The 25023-nt window shown below is 39.2% G+C and overlaps 1 protein-coding gene across 8 annotated transcripts in view; it reads right to left on the reverse strand.

Moving 5' to 3' along the window:
- The window catches only part of RARB (retinoic acid receptor beta), a 324550-nt gene that overhangs the window by 229110 nt on the left and 70417 nt on the right, over positions 1 to 25023 (reverse strand). For 2 of the 8 annotated variants that reach the window (XM_017732111.1, XM_017732108.1), the window contains exon 3: positions 5063 to 5159. The exons of the other annotated variants lie outside the window; for them this stretch is intronic. The gene's annotated coding sequence lies outside the window, so the exon portion shown is untranslated. The remainder of the gene's footprint in view (positions 1 to 5062; positions 5160 to 25023) is intronic. 8 annotated transcript variants of the gene reach the window in all.

Genomic DNA, 25023 nt, shown 5'->3' on the forward strand with positions numbered 1-25023 from the left:
TTACTGCTTGCTATGCCATTTTAAACTTTGTAACTATTTTGTCAGGATAAGTTTTAGCTTTTACTGTACCAATGTCTGGAGAAAATGTTTCCATCTTACTTTATCAGATTATTGAAACAATGTATTATAATTTATGGAAAGCACTATTTCCATTTTCACATTTAAGCCTTATTCAAGGAAATTATTTATTAATTTTAGTAACTCTTTTAAAGTACATAGGCTGAAATCGTTAGGAATTGGTAGGAAGATTCATTGAAGACTTCTGTGAGGTAAATAAACTGATTTAAGTGTGCTGCTCTACCACAGCTTCATGAGAACACAAACAGTAGCATTATCTTTGACTACATTAAATTTAGCCTCTAAAGTAAAAAAAAAAACCCAACTGTTTGTCTAGTAAATAATGTTGTTATGTCATATTACGATATCTCTCTTCCTATAGTTTATGGCTATTTATATGGGGAAAAGTCCAGACTGTCAGTGTTAAAAAACTGCATTTGAGCCTCTTTACTTCCTTGATTTCTCCCTGCTGGGCAGAAATTTTTAATCACAAAAATACCTCCTGTAGCTCCATATCCAACTTGGTTATACTCAAACTCGAGCACAATTACTTTGTCGTACAAATACTTGTGGAGCAGTCACAACTGGAACCCATCAGGTTTGCATCTGAGCAGAACATTTTTGTGAAGGATACGAGAAGACAGCAGGACCTGCAGAAGCACTGAGACCCCAGTCCTGAAAACATGGGGGTTTGGGCTTCACAGTACTCAGGTGAGTGCCACCTCTGAGAGCTTGCAGGTGCTCTCAGGTGCTCCCTCACCTGCACTGGACCACAGCCAGAATGCGCAGCTGCAGGAAAGAAACTATTCCCAAAAAACTGTACATTCTAATTTCTTTTTAAATTTTAGGGGGTTCTTTTGGTAGTTCTGGAAGAGACATTTTTGTGACAAATATTCATCAAAATCTTACCTGACATTTTAGAGTTTTTAGCGCATTTCTTTAGCCAGCTCAGCTCTGACACATTCAGCAAATGCTTTGGGCATTTCTTATCTGGTGCTTTCAAAGTTTCTCTCAGATCCACAGTAGCAATCATCGAAACTTTTATTTCATTTTCCTAGGATTCTGATCTCTAACATCTACAATTATAGTTATTTACTAGTGTAAAAAATATCTTTAAATGTGTCAAACTTATTTGAATAAATACACTTCAATGCATAAACTATTCCTTTTTTTTTTTTTTTTTTGATGTATCACAATGAATACATCAGCTTTAACATCTATTCTCCTGATCAGTCATTTTGAGGTGGTCCACTTTTGTTTTCCTGACTTTCACAAACATGCTTGCAGCCAGTAAGAGACTCTTCACTATGATTAATGGCCTCCCATTGGGTATACAGAGAATTTCCCAGCCTGGTTCCCTTGAGAATGCTCCACTACATGGATTTCTACGCAAAGCTAGATTAAAAGAGGAGGAGCAATAGCTATAGTCCACCTACCCCACAGCCATCAATTATATACAGTTATAAATCAAAGTTTTCAGCCAGAACAAAGCCTAGCGTGGCAAACAAACAAGGGCGTTCACAGCAAATTGTTTTGAAGCAGAATAAAACTCTTGATAGAAACAATGGGGCAAGCAAAGCCCCTGTCAATATCACTATAAAGTTCCGTTGATTTATTAAGAATTAGACACAGTGTATCCAATTACTGCTGAATTAACTTAAACAGAAAGCAGCAAGTGGAAAAATAAGCAAGGAGATGGATTTCTCTTTTGAAAGGAAAAAATTGCGCAATTCTATATCATAGTTAATTGAAGACAGTAACGTGAATCATAAAGTATCTGTACTTTAACTCCCTGTATTTGTGTTTCTTGGCTTTTGGTTTTAAGCTCTCTCTTTCATGAAACACTGGTATGTCTATCTCATCCATATTTCATCTCCGGTCTGTTTGTTTTCCCGGCTATTTCTGCCTCCATGCCATAGATGATTCTGATCAGTTTGGATATTTTTAAATACCCTTCACACACAATCTGGTTTCAAACAAGACAGTAGAAAAAAACACTAGGGGACACGGAGACAAAAGACTGTTAGCATCGCTCCTCACATGTCTCTTCCCTTCTGGACAACATGAATTATCTGCAGGGGGTTGGGCCCCCTTTTTTTTCAAACATTTAAAATTCCATTTTTTTATACACAGCACTTTTTGGAAAGCCAAAGAATATAGTCAAAACCAGTCAAAATGAAAGTAAGCTCCAGCCAAAAAATTAGTTGGTATTTGCACCCAGTCTTCACTGCAGAACATTTTTCACATAGACTTTGTCTCTCTCTGAAGAAACAGATGCTTGCGGAAAGTGCTCAGTAATTTTCAGCAAGTGAAAAATTAATTTTTTACAACTCTGACTAAAGCTGTGCAGCCAAGAGCCTTTAGGATGACTTCACATTCCTAAGAGACAAACCTTGTCTGTCCTACACCACATTTTCCCCAGTCCTTCCTTGCGCTACAGTCCTCCAGCTTGCAGCAGGCATCAGCACCCCAAGTTTGGATAAGGATGGAGATTCTGCACCTCTGACCGGGCAGGGTCACACATGAAATACAGAACTGTAGAACAGAATCACATAGGTTGGAAAAGACCTTTAATGTCATTGGGTCCATCACTGCCAAGCACTGCCAAGCCCGACACTAAATCATGTCCCCAAGTGCCACAAAGGCACAAGATGTCCAGACCTACATCAATGCACACACAAGCTCCTGTTTTCTCTGCAAAGCTCTCTTCAAAGAGGCCCCATGCATCCAGAATGGTGTACAGGCACCATCCACTATGGGTTGAAGGATTCCTATGGGCCATGCAGAAACAGAGACTCCCAAGACACCCAGCCCCATGACTGCCAGACAGAAAGCAATGTCAGAGTCTGTCTGCCATACCACTCCTTCTTCACATGAAAAGAGCTTTCCAAGGCAGAATTCCTGAAAAATCCAGAAAAACACTGTGGTGGGATCCTTATTGTGTGTGCTGGGAGACGGGGAGGGCAGATGCCTATGGAGAGGCAGATGTTCCAGGTTACTCATGCAACACACAACGTATCAGAGAGCTTAACACAACACCATGCAGAAGGGTGAGACTGGACTGCAAGAGGTCATCTCATCCCAGGACAGGATAAACTACATCAGTATTGTTCCTGACAGACATGTTTTTAAATACTTCTAGTGATGGGAAGTTCATAAGCTCCTACAGCAGTCTTCTCCAGAGCTTTGTTACCTATACCATTTGAAGGGTTTTCTGGTCCTTCTCTCACTATTTTCTTCAGTCTTCAAATTATTCCAGCTCAAGTTATTCCTCTCTTTGCAGCACTGCCACATAGAATCCATAGTGCTGGTACCTCTCACAGAAGCAGCTCAAAGGGACGGTGCACAGAAAGGGAAGTATAACACAGTCTGTAAACATCCTGCCTAAGTAAAGCTGTGTGAGAAACATGGACCTCAAGGGCCGGTGAGAAATTCCCACTAAAAATCCAGAACAGTTAAGTGTGCCTAGTGACTTGCAGGTTTGTAACATGCATAACAACAGTATTAGTTATTGACTAAAGAAGCTTTTTTTCCTGGGTTTTTTTTTGGTTTGGTTTGGTTTTTTTCTTTATGGTGGCAAGTAAGAGTGCAGAATTGATGTGATGTCTGGAGCTCTAACCCCAGCTCTCCTGCTGGCTCTATACCACCTAATTCAAAACACCTAATAATGAAAGTCTACATCCTTCAACAACCAAATAAAACTGCAGAAGATCAGTTTCTACAAAAGCAGGACCAATTAGTACATACATGATTTTTTTTTTTGTCTCCTAAGTGTGTTCATTCTGGACAGACCTTCTCAGTTTTCTTATCTGATCATAACTTTTCCATCCGATTCCCATGCTTGCAGTCATGCATTGCTTAACATTTGTGAGCATGAGGAAAAAAAAAAAATCACCATTCATCCTTAGATTTTCTTGCAGATTTCTGAATCTCGAGAAGAAGAAAAAGATGTTCACACAAGAATTTTTTTAAAGCTACTCTTCTAGTGTTAACACAAATTGTCCTTCTGGAAACCTACATCATTTTCCTGGCAAGACTATCTTCACGTAAGAATAACAAAATTTGGTGTCCACAGGTTCATGATCCACACGTCCACGTTACAAAACCTCTCTTCCTATGTATTTCCACACTAATAAAAGAGACATTTGCCAAAATACACAAAAGCACACAAGAATTCCATTAAGGAATTCCACAATCAAGAGTCACAGCCACTCATAAATGACAATCCACAATGACAATTTAAGAGGTGCACAAGTACAGACTCCACTTAGGTTAAAAATGTCCAGTAAGTAAGTAGATTTCAAATTTTCAAGGAATCATGAGATAGAAAGTGAAAAATGCAAACAAAAATGCTTATGTTTCAACTTTTAAGATGATATACCATGCACATCCACTCCCTTTAAAACAATTTTATGTCTAAATTACACAAAGCTGTTGGTAGAGGTAAAATTATGCTGTTTTGAAGAAGAGATCAGTAATAGGTACGATTTAACATACTTAAAAGTAGCTTAAGAACTACATGTACTACTGCTGAGTTTCTCCCTTCCTCACGTACTTCTCCATCCCTGTATCATTTGAGACACACACACACCTGTTGTATCTTGTACTTTGGAAAATATGTTCCTTAAGGGAAAGGGCAGTATAGAATTTTGCATGTAGAAAATCTAGTCAAACCCAAACGAGGTCCAAGCTGGCAGAAGCTTGTAGCTGCTTCTGATATTTGCTAAATATAAAGAATAGAAACTAACACTGCTTTCACAGCTCCGTGATGGTATTTGTGTGTCTAAAATTAAACGTGAGGTCTATTGATCCACACCTAGTTTTCAGTGTTAGGCAAACTCAAAGTGGAAGAAGAGAATGGTGACCTTGACACAAATGTGATTGGGAAAACCGACTGGATGGGAGGAAAATCTGTGTTTTTCAAAAAAACTGGATGTGTAATCCTCCGAGCAAACTTGTGGTAAGGTGCAAGAACATCAACTGAAGTGTGACATCAGCCAATTACCTTGTTTCTTTAAGACTCATCCTGCAGCCTCTCCAATAGGAGGGAAACCCTTTATCATCCTGGTTAGATGTTTAGTGCAGGAGCTCCAGGAAGAAGCCTGACAAAGCAGATACAGAAAGTTTAAGTTTACTCCTTTCATTGAGTAGCTACAACAACAGGATTGGACTTGTAAGGACAGAAAGTGGACAGACACTTAATTTGTTATTGAAAATTACAGTTATATTTTGATTAGTTTAATTTGCAAATTATTCTGGAAAAGAAACCAAAGCACGTACCTAATCCTAGTAACAACAGGCTCAAGATCAGGCAGAAGAATATAATTATCTTCATTAAAAAATGGAGGCAACATTAAAGACACAGTTCTCTGTATGAACTTTGTGAATGGATGAGTATGTCTTAAAAGGGCAGATGGAGAGAAGCCTTCCTTTCACTCACTATATGAAGTTATGCCTGAACCATATAATATTAAGGTAAGCACTATTTGTAGGTGCAAAATTACTTTTTGAAGGGGTCACAAATTCAAACACAGCACCTCAGCCTAGCCCGAAAGCGTTCCTTTTTTTATTACTCCTTTTTAAATGTTTATTTCATACACATTTACCACAGCTCATTTCAGCTGAGCAGAACCCCCATGTTTGTGATTTTTGCCTACAAGAATATTAAATTTCTGCACATCTGTCTTCTCTCTAGGGGTTTCTCTAGGGAATATAATAGTCTATTTGTTTTTCTATTGATCTTGTATCTAAATACTGTTTTCTCCTTTCAAAAAAAAAGAGAGCTGCCAAAGAATCAGTAGTGTCACTGTGAAAATGTTTTTCTTAGCTGGATGAAAAGATGGCAGAGCAAGATTGGGAAAAAATATTTTTCAAATCTGTTTTAATAAGCGTACTTCCAGATAGGGATATGCTAGATATTGGTCTAGGCATGCCCCAGGCCTATGATCCATCTTTCATCCTTTTTACCAATTTCAGACTGACAGCTAAATTAGCTCATGGAAAAGGCTCCCGTAGGCAGTAACCAATAACCTGCCATCCAAGGTAAGTTGCAACAGTGAGAGGCATAGGGAAAAAAAAGTGGAGATAGAAAGCTGAATTTACATCAGTTGATAAGAAAAAAAACAAGGATACAAAAAGGATCAAATTCTAAAAAAAAAATTAAATAAGTCATGCTGAAAAGAGAAATAGAAATTGTGATTTAATGCTGCTAAGCCACAGGCATAGACTGACCCCTTAAGACATGACTAGCCGGTCTTTGAGTTTCTGTAGTTAGTAAAACCAGTAAGTTTACAAATACACAACTGCAAATGGAAGAGCTTTCTCTCCCTATAATAGTTAGGCTTACTACCACCTAGTTACTGAGATGCTTTCATCAGGAGACAATAGCGCGTCATAAAAGGCAAGATATCAACAACCTTTTGCGAGACAAAGCTCATTTTCTTCTCAGGCAAAATAAAATCCTCAGCATGGGAGTGTTCACATTACAGTGCTAATAGTGCACATGTGCTGAATTATTTAAAAAATAATAAAGATAGGAGGAATGACACATCCACGGGTTCACTGACAAAGCAGGCAGTTTAATATTTGCACAGCATCTATCTCACCAAGTAACTTCAGCTTATTGAATCTGATGCTTAACACAGATTTCTGCATGAAAAAATAACTGCTGCAAACACTTAGAATAAACTCTTTCTGAAATGGACATAGTTATATCTGAACTTGTATTTTATACTTGCATTTTTGTCTTTTTTTTCCATCAGACTCTATGATAGGCAAACCACAGTTTAAAATCAATGACTTCAGTAGAGTTAGTGATTTTTTTTCATGGTAGAAATTTCCCCTGATGCTATTTACGGTACAATGTAACATTAAAAATTATAATTATAATTATGGTTTCAAAATAAGGCACAGTACTCTGTTAAGCACTGTTAACAAAGTTTCTAGTTTCTTCTGTTTCATTCATATAGATAGATAGATGGATCAGAATTTCATCAGACAATCCCAAAATGTTAACACAGATACTTGCAAAAAATCCCTTTTTGTTTAGTGGGATGCCACAAAACATGACAAACCCATTTTGTTGCTCACTGCAGCTGTGTGTCTGTGTTTGAAAAGCATGCTTAAATTAAAGATACAAAGAAATGCCTGGGGTTTCATTGCATTGCAAATTTAAAGAAAGACCGATTTTCTTCAAAGGAGGTTGATAATAACCTACAAACAGCAGGTATTTTCTGCTACCAGCATGTAGCTGGCATGTCATGGCTAGTACATCTTTAATCATAATAATGAGTTCTGTGGTAATCATGATAAAATATGTTTTAACTGACAATGTTTTACCTGCCATTGCTACCCTCCACTGAGAATTACCAACTTCTTTCCTTTTTGAGCTTTTCTAGCTTTAGCAGCACATCTCATTGTGGCAGCTGTACCATTAGCTGGGTTACTACTTTAAAAGGTTTGCTAGTTGTCAACATTTAACTCTTAAATATCAGTTTAAGTATTGTGAAATTCAACTGACTGCTTGGAACAAGGAACACACATAAAAATAACAGAATGGTCTGGGGAAAAAAGGAAAAACGCCATTTCTTTTCCTGCAATAGGCAAGCAGTTTCCTAACTTCTTTCTCTAAGCAAATTTTTTTTTCTGATACAGTTAATTCATAGAACCATAGAATGGCTTGGGTTGGAAGGGACCATAAGGATCATCTAGTTCCAACAGCCCTGGTCCCTCAACTTCCAACTTCCAGCCTACTCCAGAAAACCTGATTCTCCTTGAAATGTTGTGGATCCCTGAAGCATTCAAGGCCAGATTGGATGGGGCCCTGAACAACCTGATCTAGTGAGTGAAATCCCTACCCATAGTGGGGGGGTTGGAACTAGATAATCTTTAAGGTTCCTTCCAACCCAAACCATTCTATGAAATGTCACCTTCTTCTCTTAGCACAAAAATGAATGCATTAAAGAAACCTTCTGCCTTTTTTAATGAAAGAAATAAATTAATAGCATAACTAGAAAAATATCACTGAAATTCCACCAAAAAGTATGGAAGGGAAGCTAGAGAGAAGTAATTAAAGCTTTTTTTAAAGCACAACAAAAGCTGCCCTGTGAAACATCCTGAACTGCAGAACATCCAGCATTAAAAGCTAAAACAAAAAATAAACTTGATGTCTAATATGTCTAATAAACTTCCCCCAGGTCCACAATAAACAAACAAACAGGTGGCTATGAATAAATCCAACCTCCTCCACCAGGTTTGTAGAGGATTACTTGGAAGGGAAATCAGTAGAGCTCTTCTGAGCAAACCTAAAACAGCTTTGAGTGCTGGGGATGAACCCAGCATGGGCACTGAGCCTCACTCAGCACAAATATCTGCTCCACAGCCCATTTCAAAAGCCTGAGCCAGACCTCAGGTACTGGTTTTGGGACAGAGTAAATTTTCTGGAGCAGAGTTAATTTTTTAGACCAAAATAGCTCATCACAGAAGAGCCCCTGATGTGTGGTTTCATTTTTTTCTTCTGCCACTGTCCTCACAGTGGTGCCAGCAAGACTGTTCCTACCACTACCCCCCAAAAATTTGTCTAACAGTTGCACCTTGGCCACAGCACTTGCAGGGACCTGGGCCTCCACCCCAAACCCTTTCATAGATGGGAACCAACTTGAGCAGTAATGGTGAAAGATGAGGTGGGAGCAGATTATCAGAGGTTATTATTATCAGAGGACTTGGGCTGAGTCTCCTACTCCATTGTCAGTCAGCCCTTTACCTGAGTTTTACAAGCTTCAGTGTGCTGCACAGCATTAATAAAACTTTCCACCTCACAGTGGCAATAAGACCAGGGCTGAAGACAATACTGTTGAGTTATTCAGATTTGGTGGTAGCACAGCTTTATTCAATACCTCAGGTATTTTGTACAATGTGAGCAATATAAATGCACCCTAGCAAGTGAAGACCTCTGCAGGAAAAAAGTACTTAAAGACTAAACTATGAAGAAATAAGCATTCTAAATGAGTGCTCATTTCAAAAGCATTTTTCTTTTGCCACTTATTAAGGTTTGCAGAAACCTGCTGAAAGGATGTTTCTCTGCTACAACCTTTAACTCTGAGTTCTTAACCATACCACAGATCATAATATTGTCATTCTTCACTGTCACCGCTGCGTCAGCAGCTGTTTTTGGTCTCACAAAAAAAGGATTTGACCTTTGGGATGGACAGGAAGCTGAAGGAGCAACTTTATGAAAAAATAGCCTCCTGTTTACATTTGCCTTGTTTAGCGAACAATTATCTTGGGAGACATAAGTAATAAGCATGTAAGTTTACATAAGCAGAAGTGTCATTTTGATAGCACTAAGTATGAGTGCATGCCAAGCTGTCGGTAACAGTTCTAACTATAAAATGCTTATCTGTATTTTACCAATAAAACCCACAAAAATGCAAATGACAAGACCAACAGCACAATCTGTCAGAATCTAACCTCTACCTATCACAGTGAGGCTCATCCACAACCACAAAGAAAAACAGCAGCTGCCATTATTTTATGGGGCACAATTTTTAGTGGTATTTGCTTACAATTGTATCTTTAATGCTGGTAAATCCAGACCACCTATTCTATGATTCTATGATCTACATCGAGAGCACCAGCAAGCCTCAAACTATTCCTTACATATGTCCTAAATATTCTCAAGTACTTTAATTCTACTATAGTCAGCATTAGGTTTTCTATATATATTTGTGTGCTGAAAATAAATGTCTCATATGAATCTGAGAAGCAGTAGGGTGAAATATATGCAGTATAACATCTTACGAGTGTTAAATGTTATGCTACAGATAACTCATAATGGCAGAAACAAGGCAACTCAGTTCTTCTTTAAAATCTTGTATTCTGCAAAAGTTATAATGCTATTTAAACATATTGCAAGTATTTACACTCATTGTCTAGATAATCTTAGTTTTAATGAAGCATCACTTCATTTTCTGAGGTTTGAAAATCTGCAGAAATCAAACATGAAGTATAACAGCTTTTCCAACTTTGTATTTTACACTGTCTTCCTCAAGAGCACCCCTGAGAGTGTACTTTAACAGTACAACAGAATATCATTTTATCTGCTTGGAAGAAAACACTACTGTTTAGAGTCCTTATATTCACAGCTTTATGTAAGACCTAGAGAAAAACTACATACTTTACAGAACAGATTTACTGCTATATACATGCATACCTCTTACATTTGCATGTATTTAATATTCAGCAGGTTCTGTAGACCACCTCTACGCTGCTACTCAGCTCACTACAGGATAGTAATGACACTGACAACATCCCCCAAGAGTACTCAGGCAACTTCTCTTAGTTACAGTAAAAGTCTCTTGAAATACCAACCTGGCTCAAGGGAAAATTTAGCTCTTTATTTACTTAAATTTTAACAAACAACTGGAACAAAGAGCACAATGCCAAATAACCACGATTGTCACCACACCTCCCGGGGCGGCTTGTTCTCCTCTATTTCATCTCTAACATTACCAAAAGTAAATGGAAGAAAACACCCAAATCTTCACTAGACTATTTCATGGTCCTGAAATGCAGGAAGAATAATTTTTGGCTTGCCATCTAAGGTGGGGAGAATACCTCATCAACCAAAACACTCAAGGCGCTAGGGAGCAACATCATATGCAGTGTTCAGAAGTACCACAATGAGAAAAGAATGCACACCTACCTGCTTTCAAACAGCTACTAATGACTCAAATTACAGAAAGCTCTGTCAGAAGACAGACATGCAAGTCCTCTGCCACAGCTCAGCAGAATCCTGTGTGCAGGCTCTGTGGTCAGCTTTTTTTTTTTTTTTGTAATCCATTTCCAGCAAAAGATGGATTATGAAACATCACCCCTACATTTAAAAGTCCAATGGGACAGCTGTGATAACACTACCTGTCTTACTGCCTAACACAGACCATTGTGTTCTGGTTTCCCCTGCCTGGGCATCTTTTTACAGCACAGATGTCGGGAATATACCTATTTAACATTTGGCACGCTTTTTTCACTAAGGAAAATTAAAGGCCTCCACAGAGTTAACCAATGTACACTTTTTTACTTATAGAACTTGACTTCAACTTTCCATCTGTCTCAAGTTCATCCCCAATCAGTGTGCTGAGACAGCAAAAGACTATGGATTAACCATCCGTCTGAAGAAAGCTGAGATAATGTGCCATCCTACACTTGGGAGAGGATAAAGATCCAGCGTGACAATCAATGCAGATGTACTCTCATAATGGATTTCACTTACTGGGATGAGTTTTGTTTAAGCACTAGCCTTAGTGATCACTAAATCATTATTTAAAAGTAAAAAGTTGTACCTTGCCTTCAGCAAAGTACCCCACTGAACCTGACACCAGCACAGTGTGAGATCAAACAGTCCATCCCCACTCCACTTCTACTCAAGACTCAAGCCAACCCTCTTTTTCTCTTCCTTCTGCACCCTAGTGGCTCTCAAGACCATCTCAGGGCATCCAGCTCACCCTGAACATAGGTCTCCTTCCCTCTCTTCATCCCAGCACGGCCACGACTGTAATTTCAGCCGTGTCCACTGCCTTCCTCAACACCTTCCTCTCCCTCTGCTCCTGCCCTCTGTTCTCCCCAAACTGCTCAGCATGTCACACTGGGCTTTCTCCTTCTGCCTTGTCATGTCCTTGCATCTGCTTCTCCAAGTTTCACTTACTATTTCTGCTCCCCCCAAGCTCAATTCTGTCCTCTTGTCAAATAACTGACTCCCTTTCACCACAAAACAGAAAAAAAAACCCAAAAAAACAAACAAAGCAATAAATAACCCTGTTCCTGGCAAGGTACTTGCTGCCATCCCATGTTTATTTGGTCTGAGCTCCTTCTCCCAATGCATGCCTTGTCTACTGACACCAAGTCCCTCTGAGCACAAGGACTATTTGCTGTGGGGTATTTGCACACTGCCTAGCACAGAAAGGTCCTCCAGTAGCAGCATAATTTCTTTACTCCAAAGAGCCAGTGTCAAGACACTACTATTTTTAATGCAGCTCATCCAAGGGAAACCTACATCTTTTTTTTTTTTTTTCTTTTAATATGCTTTCTGAACAACAAAACAAGTTGTTGTAACTGTAGGCACAACTGATCATGTAAGGACATATGACATCCACACAACTGCTGGATGCAGGGAGTATTACACAGCATATCGACACGCTAGTGGAGTAGAGCTGTCCTGTACCATTCCCAACACCATTTCAAGGCAGGTGAAGTAGAAAGCCAGCTTGTGTTTTCAGCCTTAGGTAACAGACAGCCAAGCCATTTAACTGACAATCATGGGTTTATTTGTCTGATCCTACGAAAATGTGAGCCCAGCTCATTCCAGATGGATGCATACCCAGGTGCCCAAATTTACATATGCAAGCACACAAACATGCTCCTGCACAGACCCACACTGCCCACCCAGCAAGGAGCAGAGCAGACTCTTAAAGTATCTTTTCCACTTCTGTCCCACCCCACACACTGTTAAAAACTGCAACCTAATTTTAATTCATACATATTGTTCTGCAGAATAGTTTGTGGCAAATGACAGTTGCTAGACAAAAACATTTCTCCTGCATTACTTTTCAACAAGTTCCCATTTGTATTCATCTCCTCTGTCCAGATGAAATGACACTGCAAGTCAGACACACCTGTTTGACAAGAAGTGAGGTCATCTGGGACATGAATTTGTCCTCTTACATAAGAAAAGGCCTAGTCACAGAATAAATAGTAAGAAAATAAAAATAATAATGCACATCCATAAAGCAGTATGATAGCAGAATTGTGCAAGAGTGGTGGTTACTTGTCCCCCCATAGAAAACACAATAAAGTGAACATTTTAAAAAAAGTTAAAAAAAAAAAAAAAGCTTGAACAGCAAAAGGAGACAGAGAGATGAAGGAAAGAAAACATCCTGGTCACTATGACACCAGCCTCAACATCTGCAGTTGGTGAGGAAAGCAGTTTATACTTCAGAGAACAAAAACAACTGTATTCATTTGTCTTAGTTGCCAAGTGCCATAAATTGAGCCCCTCCAACTTTAATTAGCAGTTAAAAATATTCACATTTAAAATAGCTTTATCTCTACTTAATGAATTATTTGTCACCTACAGCCCTTTGGTTTCTCCCTTATGAAACAAACAAAGCAATAAAGTTTCTCTTTGCTTAATAGAGTGTAAGGAGAAATAGATGCTCAGCAGGTAGGTGTTTCCTCATCCTCTCAAGCTTATCATTCAGACCCACTAAGAAGAATTCTCGGCTATGGCTGAGCCCTTGGTTTAAAAGACCTTAGAAGTTGTATTGTCACATCTTTATAAAATACATGTTCTATAACTAGCTAGTTAGCAAAAAAGTCATGGTAATACTTCTAACAGGCACACACCATGTACATTTGAGGACTTGCTGATGACAGATTTGGACCAAGACAGAGTCAAATATTGGTTGGGGAGAAGAATCTTTCCAGCACCCCCACTCTGTAGCCACTTTGTACATGACTAGAACATTCAGGTGGGATGTCGCTTCTTGTGTGTTCAAGAAGCACCTCCACCACCTTTCTTCCATGTGACCATCTCTGAAATGCTCTCTTTCCCACATAAACTCCACTGGTGCTGTTCCTCACCAGCAAGGTGCCAGATTGCTGCAAGACACCTGCACAAAGACAGCAGCCCCAGAGCAGATGGCTTCTGCTTAGAGAGTGGGTGGCTTGTGTGAAATGCCAGCAGCGTCGATGATCCAAGCTCTGCTGGCTGCCTGCAAATTTCCAAACAAAATGTCACGCTATCAGTCTACCTTGCCTGGTGCTGAACATCTGCAGCACTATTTCTCTCTATTTCCTTTTCTTCTCCTTTAAGCTCTTACCACCCCTCCTGCCCTCCCCTGCAATCAATCAGTAGTCCCAACTTGGAAACCCCTTGCTGTGAATTGGATGGAGCTGCTGGTAGGGTGTGTTCCCATCCAGAGTCTCAACTTTGTGATTCTTTGGATGCTTTGGCTACTAAATTCTCCATTTGTGAGTACTCAAAGCATGCTGCAAGGCCAGTCTTGCTTTCTACCCTGAAGACTGGGAACATTTCAAGCTCATTGTGCTGCCACTGAATATCTATCACAGAGAGATGAGCAGTCCTTTCTATTCCACTGTTCTCTGTACTATGTATTAATTACAGGAAGGGCATCCAGAACAGAGCTTAGGTCTCCTTAACGGCTTTTAGAAATCTAAACACATGAAAACAAACATTGGATTTTGTTCTGTACATAATCCTTACCAGCTGTGACTGAGCTTTATATAAACCAGGCTATTTGATTGACTTCCTTAATGAGAATTGCCTTGTAGTGTAAATCATCTGAGGAGGTAGGGCAAAAAGCAAATTTTACTTACCCCTGTGCTGTACTGTCATCACTTAGAAAAGGAATCAACACAGCAATTAATTATTTTTACACACACACTCTCATCTGAAGGATTGGCATGATCTAGTACCAGTCAGGTAACTGTACAAGTCTGGTAATTCACAGATGTGCAGCATATTTATGGAAACAATCCAAAGACATTGGCTTGGGGGATGTGGGAGAGGGAAGACCACCAAAACACTTTGGTCTTCCTTCTGAAGATTTGCTATGTGCCCGCCAGCCCACATGTTAAAGCAGCATTTGTTTAATAAAAACAGAATCTTAACTCTGGAAAATTACAAGATTTGATACGGAAAGCATCAGCTACAGCTGATGGACACCAAAAGCAGCTGTGGACACCAAAAGCAAACTATAAATCAAAAGCAAAACACTCACTATGCCAGGAAACAAGCTATCTGTGCGAGATGCCCAGAGACTGAAAGGCAGATGCTTTCTCATTAAGCAGTATTTACCACATCCTGACCCAACCGTAAAACCCAACACAAGGTGCCACACTCTGGACAGTCACCAGAGTTTCATTCTCCAAACATGAAGAATATCACCCATATCACTTCACTGATAAGGTCAGGAACACGTTCTCTTGACCTAGTGGGTGGCAAGAGGTGGGGGCTATGGACAATCTACATCTACTGGAGCCGTATGTGCTCCTTGAGCAGGGAAGAACATGGCTCTACCTTCAGCCACTTCAGGGTGGGTATTATGGGTGTCACATGTGAGACTGAGCAAGCCTCCAGAGGGGCTGGATCTGCAAGCAATGGCAGCTTGATGGAAGCACAGTGAGAGAAATACACATTTATACCAGACAAGACCACCAGCAAATGAGGGGGCAGTGCTGACTTTGAATGAAGAGTGATGGAGTTTCATTTCCTTAGCTGTGTCTAGAGGGAGGAAGGAAAAAAAAAAGGAAAACAAACCCCAAATCCTCCATATACCTTCCAGTCCTAAAAAGCCAGGTGAAAAGCAAGTAAAATCAGTTTCTAGAAAATTCAGATATATCTTCTCATGATTACTAAATATGGAATGGTGGAAACCTTGGAAGATTATTTGTCTCTCTCACCTACTGTTCTACTAGTGGAAGAGGACAGGGGGGCTGGAACTAGATGGTCTTTAAGGTCCCTTTCAAAACAAACCCTTCTATGATTCCACTTGACAAAGAAACGGGTGTTTATAAAGTTGTATTTTACTTAAAATTCTTTAAAACAGAGAGCTAGGATCCCGAAATTAAAAGAAACCACTTTACCTAGCAGTAGCATCATATGATTCCTTCTTCCATTACTAATGCCAACTACAACATGGAGGGCAAAAATGGCCAAGCTGTGAAAAACAGCTTATTTTTCCAGCCTACCAATGGCTTTTGTGCCTTTTTCCACAGTACAGAGGCTTGAACAGACAAGACTCATTCTCAAAGTCCTCAGCCATGCTACGAATGAAAAAAGATTTTCCAGTAGGTTATTTAATCCATGGCCCACCTATAATTACTCATGCACAGGAAGAGAAACTTCTAGTTTCAAGCTTCTGAAAGCAGATTAATGAAAGTGCCTTTGTTTGTGGGGAAAGAGGGAGCAGGGTAACTTGCTTAAAACGATACATTTTTGCCATATGTAGGTAGAAAATAAACCCATCCATCAAGAATATATTAAAAATAGATGAAAACTGGCTCCAGACATAAGATTACTTGGTGAAAATGCCAAAATAATGGACACAGAATTTTTATTCTATCAGCTCTGAACAACAGGAGAGATTAGTTTATGCAAACTCCACAGAACAAGGCTTCATTTCAGAAAGTAATCCTTCAATTTAGCCAAGATTTTGTTTGCTCAGAGATACAATGGAACAGAAAAAAAATAGAAAATATCTGGCATACAGAAAGACAAGCCTGTGTACTGCACTTAGAAACAATTAAAGATGTGCTTTGCACCAGAGTAGAGCTTTTAACTACTGGAATAGGCAGAGCCAAATCCTGTATTTTGTGCATACAGTTTAAACTGCCAAACAGGGTTTATGTACCGATTAGCAGAGATTATGTAGAGTGGTACAGCCATTTTTTAAAAATACAATATTATTACAAAGAACCCCCAGAGGTTCATATGAAGATGGTCTCTATTTCATAGACAGTAAAATCACTGAGGCATATCATCACAGCAATGACTTACTACTCCTAAAGGAGCCAAGGGAGTCAAGCTCAGGGCTGTTAATGCAGGGAACAGCCCTCCCCTGCAACTGAACATGCAAAAACCAGTTTACAGCTCACATCAGGTTTTTACTGGACTTCGACCGAGGTCTTAACACATCTGCATCACTTGTCAGCTTCACCCAGCTCTTCTAAAGAATTAGGACAAATTAAAAACATCTAAAATATTTAATTTAGGAAGTCTCTACTTCTTGTCACTCTACTAACACCACTGGCGGCTGTAAATCTTCACCAGGCTTTTGGGAAAAGTCACTTTCACAACCCTACCACGTGCATGGGACCATAACATTCTGGATCATGCCATTCTGATGTTCAAATTGGGATGTGTATGTCCAGTGTTCTGATCAGCATAAGGCTATTTATCTTCACTACAAACACAAATACTTACATTTACTTAACACTTCTATAAATGCTTTTTTGGATAATCTTCGTTTTGTAAAACACATTTAACATGATTAATATTCATCAGCACTATAATATAAATATAACTGGATTTTAGCAGTACATCCAAAGTGGATAATACAGCGTGCTTACAAGAAAACAAAGACATTTTTCAGTAACAGCCCTTCTCTACAGTTTGACATCAATAGGGAAAACTGAGGTGTTTATTGTGGACATCAGCAGCAATACTAGCATTACCCATTACTTTGCCAAATACTGTCATATTTGGATGCTACCTGAATCATGTCCCACTTCACCTCAACCAGGCAGTCCACTGCAGTGTGTACTCTAAGTGTCCTTGGTACGTTACCCTGTGCAATATAAAGGCACAGGTACACGTACTAGCGATGACCACGCGCGGCGCGTCCAGTATTCTCAACACTGCCATGTTTTCACCCATCCCTCCATGCCCTCCAGCAAAACTCCTTGGAATACCCTGCTCTCCTGCTTCTCACATCATCTTACTACCATCCACTAACCGCCCAGGCAAATCTGCAACAGAAGAAAGACCAAACAGCATTTTATGAAAATACACACCAAAGGCAGTTGCCCATCACCACTTCATAGCTACTTTTGGGTGCAAACTCCACAGGTTCTCCAGACCCTGCTCACATACACAGAGGGCATCTCAGCCCCACAGAAGCAGTACCCTCACCTCAGCACAGAAGATGTGGGTAATACTTTCAGTGGGCATAACAGCTTAACTACACTATTACAGATGTTTAAGTATGTACAAAACATACCTGTGTCTCTGTGTTCTACCTCAAAGCTGAATAAGAAATTTATCATCAAGGAAAGTAAACATGATTTATGTAGCTGATGGCACAATGCACACCAAAGTCTTCAGGCACATTATCAAGGCAAGCACCCTCTTTGACCAGGAGATTGCACAGATTACAAATTAGAAATACAACTGCAGTTCTACCATTGCTGCTACCATCTCGCTGCCAAAACAGAAGAGAAAGAAAAGGTTCATTTGGGAGCAGTACAACATGGACAGCAGTACAGACAGGACAAGTCTAGACCTCAGGATCATCCCATAGAAGACCAGTGATGGATTGAAGAAATTTCTCTGGACTACTGGCTGAGAAAACTTCCTTGAGAGAAGCAGCCCTGGGGAAAAAAACATTCCTGAGCTAAGGGACAACAGGCAGAAGTGAGAGATGCAACAAGCCAACAACAAAGATAAAACTAAAAAGCTGTTTGCCACTTACTACACTTTTTTTTAGAGCTGGCTGCAAAGAGAAGCGGCCCAAGCCAATCCCACTGTTTTGGAAGCAATCTCTTTCCAGCCTAGGTACCAGGTTATAATACAATTTTCAGTAACTCCTTATTTCTTTGGTGCATCCAAAGGAGGACTAACAAGAAAATGCGCTTTTTGTTTTGCCCTCTTTTCTTCTCCAAATCATTAATATTATTCTAATGCAGGAGATTTTACATCACTTTCAAAGAGAAAAATTCAATTATGTCTATTATTCTCATGGCAGAAAAATATCTTGCAGAAGTTGCCAATAAATAAAGCGCACGGTCAAATCATCCTGAAGATAAGCCCAGCCCAGTCCCAGAAGGAACAAGCAGGACACCCGTGGAGAGCTGCTGTCACCTTCCCCCTCCTGGCTGGCAGGACCACTGTCCCAGGTGGCTGCAGCACTTTGCACCAAGAAAGCTAGCCCTCCTCTAGCCACAATCAGCTCAAGATGCAGAAATAATTTCAAGCAAGATTTTCACTACTCACAATTTTAGAAAAGCAATTCCCAGACTTGAAGGACTTCTCCATTTGAAGCACACCTTTAGGCCCATACTTTTTCTATAATAATGAGTTCAAAGGTAATTAGAGTTCAAGCAACAAAACACTGGAGCACTTTAGACAGTGGAAAACGAAGGAAAATAGACATCACACAAAATAAACTGCTGGGCTCTGTGTTGTAGTGGACTATAAGGCAAGGAAGAGAAACGCTGTCAAACTTGAAGGGAAAAAGGCATCCGGCAGGTAACAGCACTATTTATAGAAAAACTCCATTTATGGAGATGCTAGCAAAAAAAGGGAGTAAGTGCCTAAAACAAAGTCCTTTATTGGCCTGAAGAAAAGCACGCTCGCATCAATGTCAGCCGCCAAACAGACTGGCAAGGACCTTGTGTCAGGCCCTACTGAAGACTCCACTATATAAGGAACAAGGCAAGGGGGCTGCTCTTCCACTTCAGCCGAAGTTTTTTCCCTGGTCACAGCAACACCCAGCTTTATCCAGTCTGCAGATCAAATGTTTGCTAAATAAAGTTAACTGAAAAACTAAAATATGCAAATATATAGCCCAAAAAACTTAGAGGGCAAATACTTGGGTAACTAAACAGATGAATAACAAATTTTCATGCAAATACATGAAGAACAGAAGACGGTTCTGTTCCAAATTTCCATGAGATCTCTGTACGTGTTTAAGGAAACACCTAGAAAATAAAATGTAAATATCTTATGCATTGTTAGCAAAGGCAGTTGTGACAGGTATTACAACTGCTTAGCTTCTTATCTGGCAAAATACCTGAAATATTACTTACCATCAAGACACTGACCTATGAAAATACCAGAAGAAAGGAAAGGCAGTGTTTTCAACTACAGTTCAGAATTTGGATGATGGAATTAGAAATAGGTAACATGCCTTTTCAAAGTGATTTATATGGATTTATAGCTATTTCATAAGCCTGTTTGGAACTCTTCAATAGTTTGTCTCCTAGTGCTTCTCTTCCTAGATGCAGAAATAAACTTTTTTCTTCCTTTCTATTCTGATTTCCCGCAACTGAATCTGCTTCACACATCAATGTTAGTATTCCTGTGAAAAATCTTCCTGACTGACAAATCTGCTGTGGGTAAAACGGTGATGAGACAAATCCAGATCTCCCTCTGAGCAAAAAGGTTTCAGGGCAACATTCCCATTAAACGATGATGAATTATAGTGAAACATTGTGTATGAACACTGGGATGAATATGAAATGAGATCAGCTTTGTTAAAGTCACCACAATAAATATAAGATGAATCAATGAATACCAGGCAATTACTGCTGAGCCTTTTAAAGCTGTCCCACTGCAAATGCACTGCAGGCACTAGAAGGATACCCAGACTTGCGATAGCTGCAAACAGGCAGTGCCAATACTGACTGCAGAGAAAAATGCTCTACCAATCACTTACAACTTGGAAAGGGAAACCAGTGGTGGTCACAAAAATGCTTAGGCTAATGAAGGCACAGCCACCACTCCATCACAGCACTCATCTATCCAGGCAGCGGAAATGGCATGGCATTCAATTTCCCCAAAAAGTGAACTTGAAGACAATTTACTACTGAACCTATGGTTTAGGCTTGAGCCTATGCACAGGCCACAAACAGAGAGACTGGGCCTTGGAGAGCATACTCATCAATAAAAAGAACATAAACCATGACAACTATCTTTCTTGAAGTTCAACCATGGAAGGAATCACCTTCGCTGCTCTCACCCCAAGAGGGTACCTTGCTCTGTTCTTCAACATTTTGGTATGGCTAAAATGGTTTTCCTTTACCCCCAAAGACCACCCTTGCCACATAAGTAGCTCACCACTTTCAACTCTGCAAAGAAAAGTTTTTTAGGCCATCATGATCCCACTAAAACTCTGAAGTGGAGCAGTTCAGTGCCATGCCCCAACATGTGGAGCATGCACCAATAAATTCATTCTGCTGAAACTACTGCTGTGAGATGACAACCAGGCAGAAACAGAGAGCAACAAAATACCTAAGTAATATTTGGCTGCTAGCAGAGAGAGAACATTAAAAAGAAAGGGCTGTGGGAAACCAGATGAAAATCAACACTCCGAGCTACTGGCTTGAAAATAAACCAGCTTTCCACCCGCCAGCAGTAGCCACGTACTTGCAAGTCACTGAGATCTCACTAAGGCTGAAGATTTGTTCCTTGCGGTGCTATGACCCATCATCCCATAGTTCACCGAGGAACCAAGTAGCTGGGTCATGCGATGGGCAGATGCACGTGGGAGAGAAACCCTCGGGCTGCCGGAGCTGCTCTGGCTCCCGGAGTCCCCTCTGTGACCAGTGAAGCACATCAGCTCTCCCACCCCAAGCTTCTGCAGCCTGGGGAGCATGCACAGGCTGAAACCTGGGCTTATAACCATTTGAATGGATACCTGACACACTGAAAAAGTCAGGTCCTTCTTCTTCTTTAAAAACAAAACCACCACTCCTTTAAAATGTTAAATTTACACGCACACCACACAAACAATGCAGAGAGACAGAACCATATTCTTTCTCCTTTCAAACTAAACGTCACATAACTTGCTTTCTTAAAGCCATGCCCTAATTTGATAGATGTGGAAACTGACTCCCTCTGTCCTGTAAAAAAATGAAAAAGACAAAAAAGAAAAAGAAATTAATACTAATAATCCAGAGGATTAGGGCTCAGAGGTCAGTGCACAACCTTTTAATGAGCGAGGTATTTAAAGACTGATGACACAGTATATTTTTATTCTTCAGTAATTCAGTACAGAAGTTTACATTGATTGCTTAAAAGGCCATTCGATTTTATTTCCCATATTTAATTGTTCTTAGTGCCCAATAAATGGGTGACTGAAGAAAGTAAAGGATTATTTTATTCTTCTTGTATCATTAAAAATACTGTCAGCCCAACTCACTCAGTCACACGCCCTCTACATGCCCTTCTTGTTTGCACAAAACCATGCGGATTATCTGTTTTTCATTACCACCAAACCCGAAACCCCCACAGTGCTCAGGCTCTCTAACCTGAATTAAACCTCACACAGGTGCATGAACGAAAAGGAGGTATTTTACCATTCCCAAGCAGAACTTCATTAATATGACAAAGAAAAACCATAGGGCTTGCACAATGGAATTTTGTTTTAACTTAGAATTTACATCTTCGATGAAAAAGGACTGTGTGCTAAGTCCTTATGTCTTATCACGGCTTGGATCTCTTTAGATCCTGCTCATTGAGCAAGAGCTGCAGGTCCTCAGACCAGGAAAACATGCATTTAAACACATTGCTTAGTTATATGCTTAAAGTTCAGCATGGGCTTAAATTAGCTTGTCATCTGCTCATCTTTCTCCTTGTCAACAGAGAACAAATGTGAAAGACATAGGAAAGGTTCTCTTGCCTATCCAGTATTTGTTGTATCTCACAACACAGTTAAATTATGCCACTCAGTGAACATCGTGACAACTTCCTAGGTACAAAGTTATTTTTGTGTTTTCCATGAATTAAGGAGTTATGTGGACAACACGCACAATTCCTAGGTTGCTCTTTATGCAACACCCAGACACTGTGGGTACTTGTTGAACCCACGTACATACTTGCACAATTCCAAACTCACCAGAACCTGAAATAAAAAAAACAACCTGTCAGCTTTTAGTTTCTCTCTTCAGCATTTCTATGATGTAAGAAATTATTATCACCATTTTCCATCCAGGCAGCTGAGGTACAAAGAAATATGGTTTGGATTTGCAGAAGGTTCTGAGGAAGTTCAAAGCCCAGATCACCTTATCTTAATTCCTAACATGTTAGCCTTACTTTCAACAAACTCAGAAGGTGAAACTGTTACTGCCATTGAACTCAACAGGATATTTTACAATGATTTCAACAGTGTCAGGATTTCATCTTCTAACACCAGAAAGATTTTTATCTAAATAAAATCTGGGACTTTTCCTTTATAGCAATTCACAATATTTTATCACACACCACTGAATTACTGAAAAGTTAACTTGATTCACTACTTCATTTAAAGGGAATCTCCTTCAGTGGAAAATACAGATTTCTAACCAAAAAAAAAAAAAAAAAAAGTACATAGCATACAACAAGTTTCATCAAAATACATACATGCATATTTTTAAAAGCAATTTTTAAAAGTCATTTTCATGTTCCATTCAATACTGATGATCTCAAAGATCATCACTGTAGAAAGGAATACTGCAACATGAACAAAAAAGGAAATGGCATTAAAATATCTTTTGAAAGATAACCATGTAGAGTTTTTGAAATGCAATCACATAGTTGAACTAGTACAATTTATATTGGATCTGTAATCTACTTAAGTATTTATTGATTGACACCCATGACAAAATAACTGTTGCCCTAATAGGATTCACATCCAACATTTTTTAGGCTTCCCAAATAGTTCACATGGTACATTTACATATAAATCAATTAATATTGACTGATTGATCAATATATGCACAGTATGAAAAAGAGTTTTGGCGGCTTTATGTTCTCCGCAGAGCAGCTTTACCTACTGATGATTAATTTTAATTTACTTTAAAGGATTCTATTGCACTGAAACTTTAATTAAAAACGAAATGAGAAAGTCTATAAAGTCTGCATAGCATCAATTACCTAGACTTGATATCCTGCACTTCGCCTACCCTCTGTACATATGGTTTCTGTTAAAATAATTGGAAAGCACTTCTGAACAATGTCACCCACACATCTATTCTAAGAGTGAGAGGATATATTACCATTAAACGTCACTAATATTAATAAAGAAACAATTAATTCTTCATTACCTATTTCTAAAATACACCATCAGACTCCTTCAGTTCAAACACAAATAAAATGTTACACATGCCTGTCAGTGAAATGGGTAATCATCATCGTTGTTGTAATTTATACTGTTTTCTGTTGTAAGTCTAATGCCTCATTTATTTATAAAGCTTTTTGGCTGACATTATAAATAGCCTCTTTGAAATATTAAAAAAAAAAAAAAAACGTAGCTCTTATTAAGTGAACTCACATACCTCCTGCCAACTCTTTTCTCATAAAATGTTGATTTTAATTTGCATTACACCTTTTTTGGTGAACAGGCAACATTTATGTTTATAAATGTTACTGTTTCATTAAAACACACAAAATAATACTTTCCATTGATGCATGTATGTATATAAAAAATACGTGTTCTGCAGACTAATCTCAATCCCAAACTAAGAAAATCCACACAGAAAATTATTTGAAAACTGCTGTTGATCTTACACTAGGAGTAAGTCCACTCAGCAGCCATATAGTGTCTGATTTAAACATTGATCCTACCAATGCTGTTTTGGATCAGGGAAAAGAACAGTTCAATGTTTTAATTATTAAAAAAGCATGGAATTGTCACAGCCCTCATCCACTGCAGCCAGCATCAGGTTACAAGCCTCCGTGGTCTCTCTGGCACACTGCCTGGACTATTTACTGCTATTTGTAAATTAGACACTTGTGTAGGAATGTCAATTTTAAATATCTTTGTTTAAATGAGCCTGATAAGAGATGACCAGATATATATTTTATGTGACGGCTAAATAATTGCATCACACGAAGCCAGCTTGTGAATTTTACAGGACAGCTAATAACAACCTACAAGGTGGCTTGAGAATTCAGCACTGAAAAGAATAAAGCCGTTGAAAACAATAAAAAGAGTACTCTATAAAGCTGTAACAACAAAAACACCAAAAAAGTCAACTACCATCCATAATGAGAGCAATCTCTGAGCTCTCCATTTCTGAGAGTAATGGAGAGTCTAAGGTGCCCTTATCCATCCTGCTAATACAGCTCCAGCAATTATTTTCCATATTCTACATCAGTAAGTTAAAATACGTTTCCAATGCCCAACACAGCAGTCATTAAAGTTTCCCCTGCCTCAATCAGCATAACTAATGAGGTCGCATAATAACAGAATGCAATCTCTAATGAAAAGCCCAACAAAGTCTCCCTGCTACAATACTGCTAGTGATTTAGTATTCTCAACTTGTCCTTCCTCCATCTTTTACTCTGTGGATATTATCACCACTCAGAAAATTACATTTCAATGAACTTGTCAGGAAATAAGTAATAAATTAATCAGGCAGCATAAACCAATTACACTCATTTTCTGTGTGTTTTCTTCCAGGGCCCACGCA

This window comes from Corvus brachyrhynchos, unplaced genomic scaffold (genome assembly GCF_000691975.1).
Source record: "Corvus brachyrhynchos isolate BGI_N302 unplaced genomic scaffold, ASM69197v1 scaffold53, whole genome shotgun sequence".
In the NCBI taxonomy this organism is placed as follows: domain Eukaryota; kingdom Metazoa; phylum Chordata; class Aves; order Passeriformes; family Corvidae; genus Corvus; species Corvus brachyrhynchos.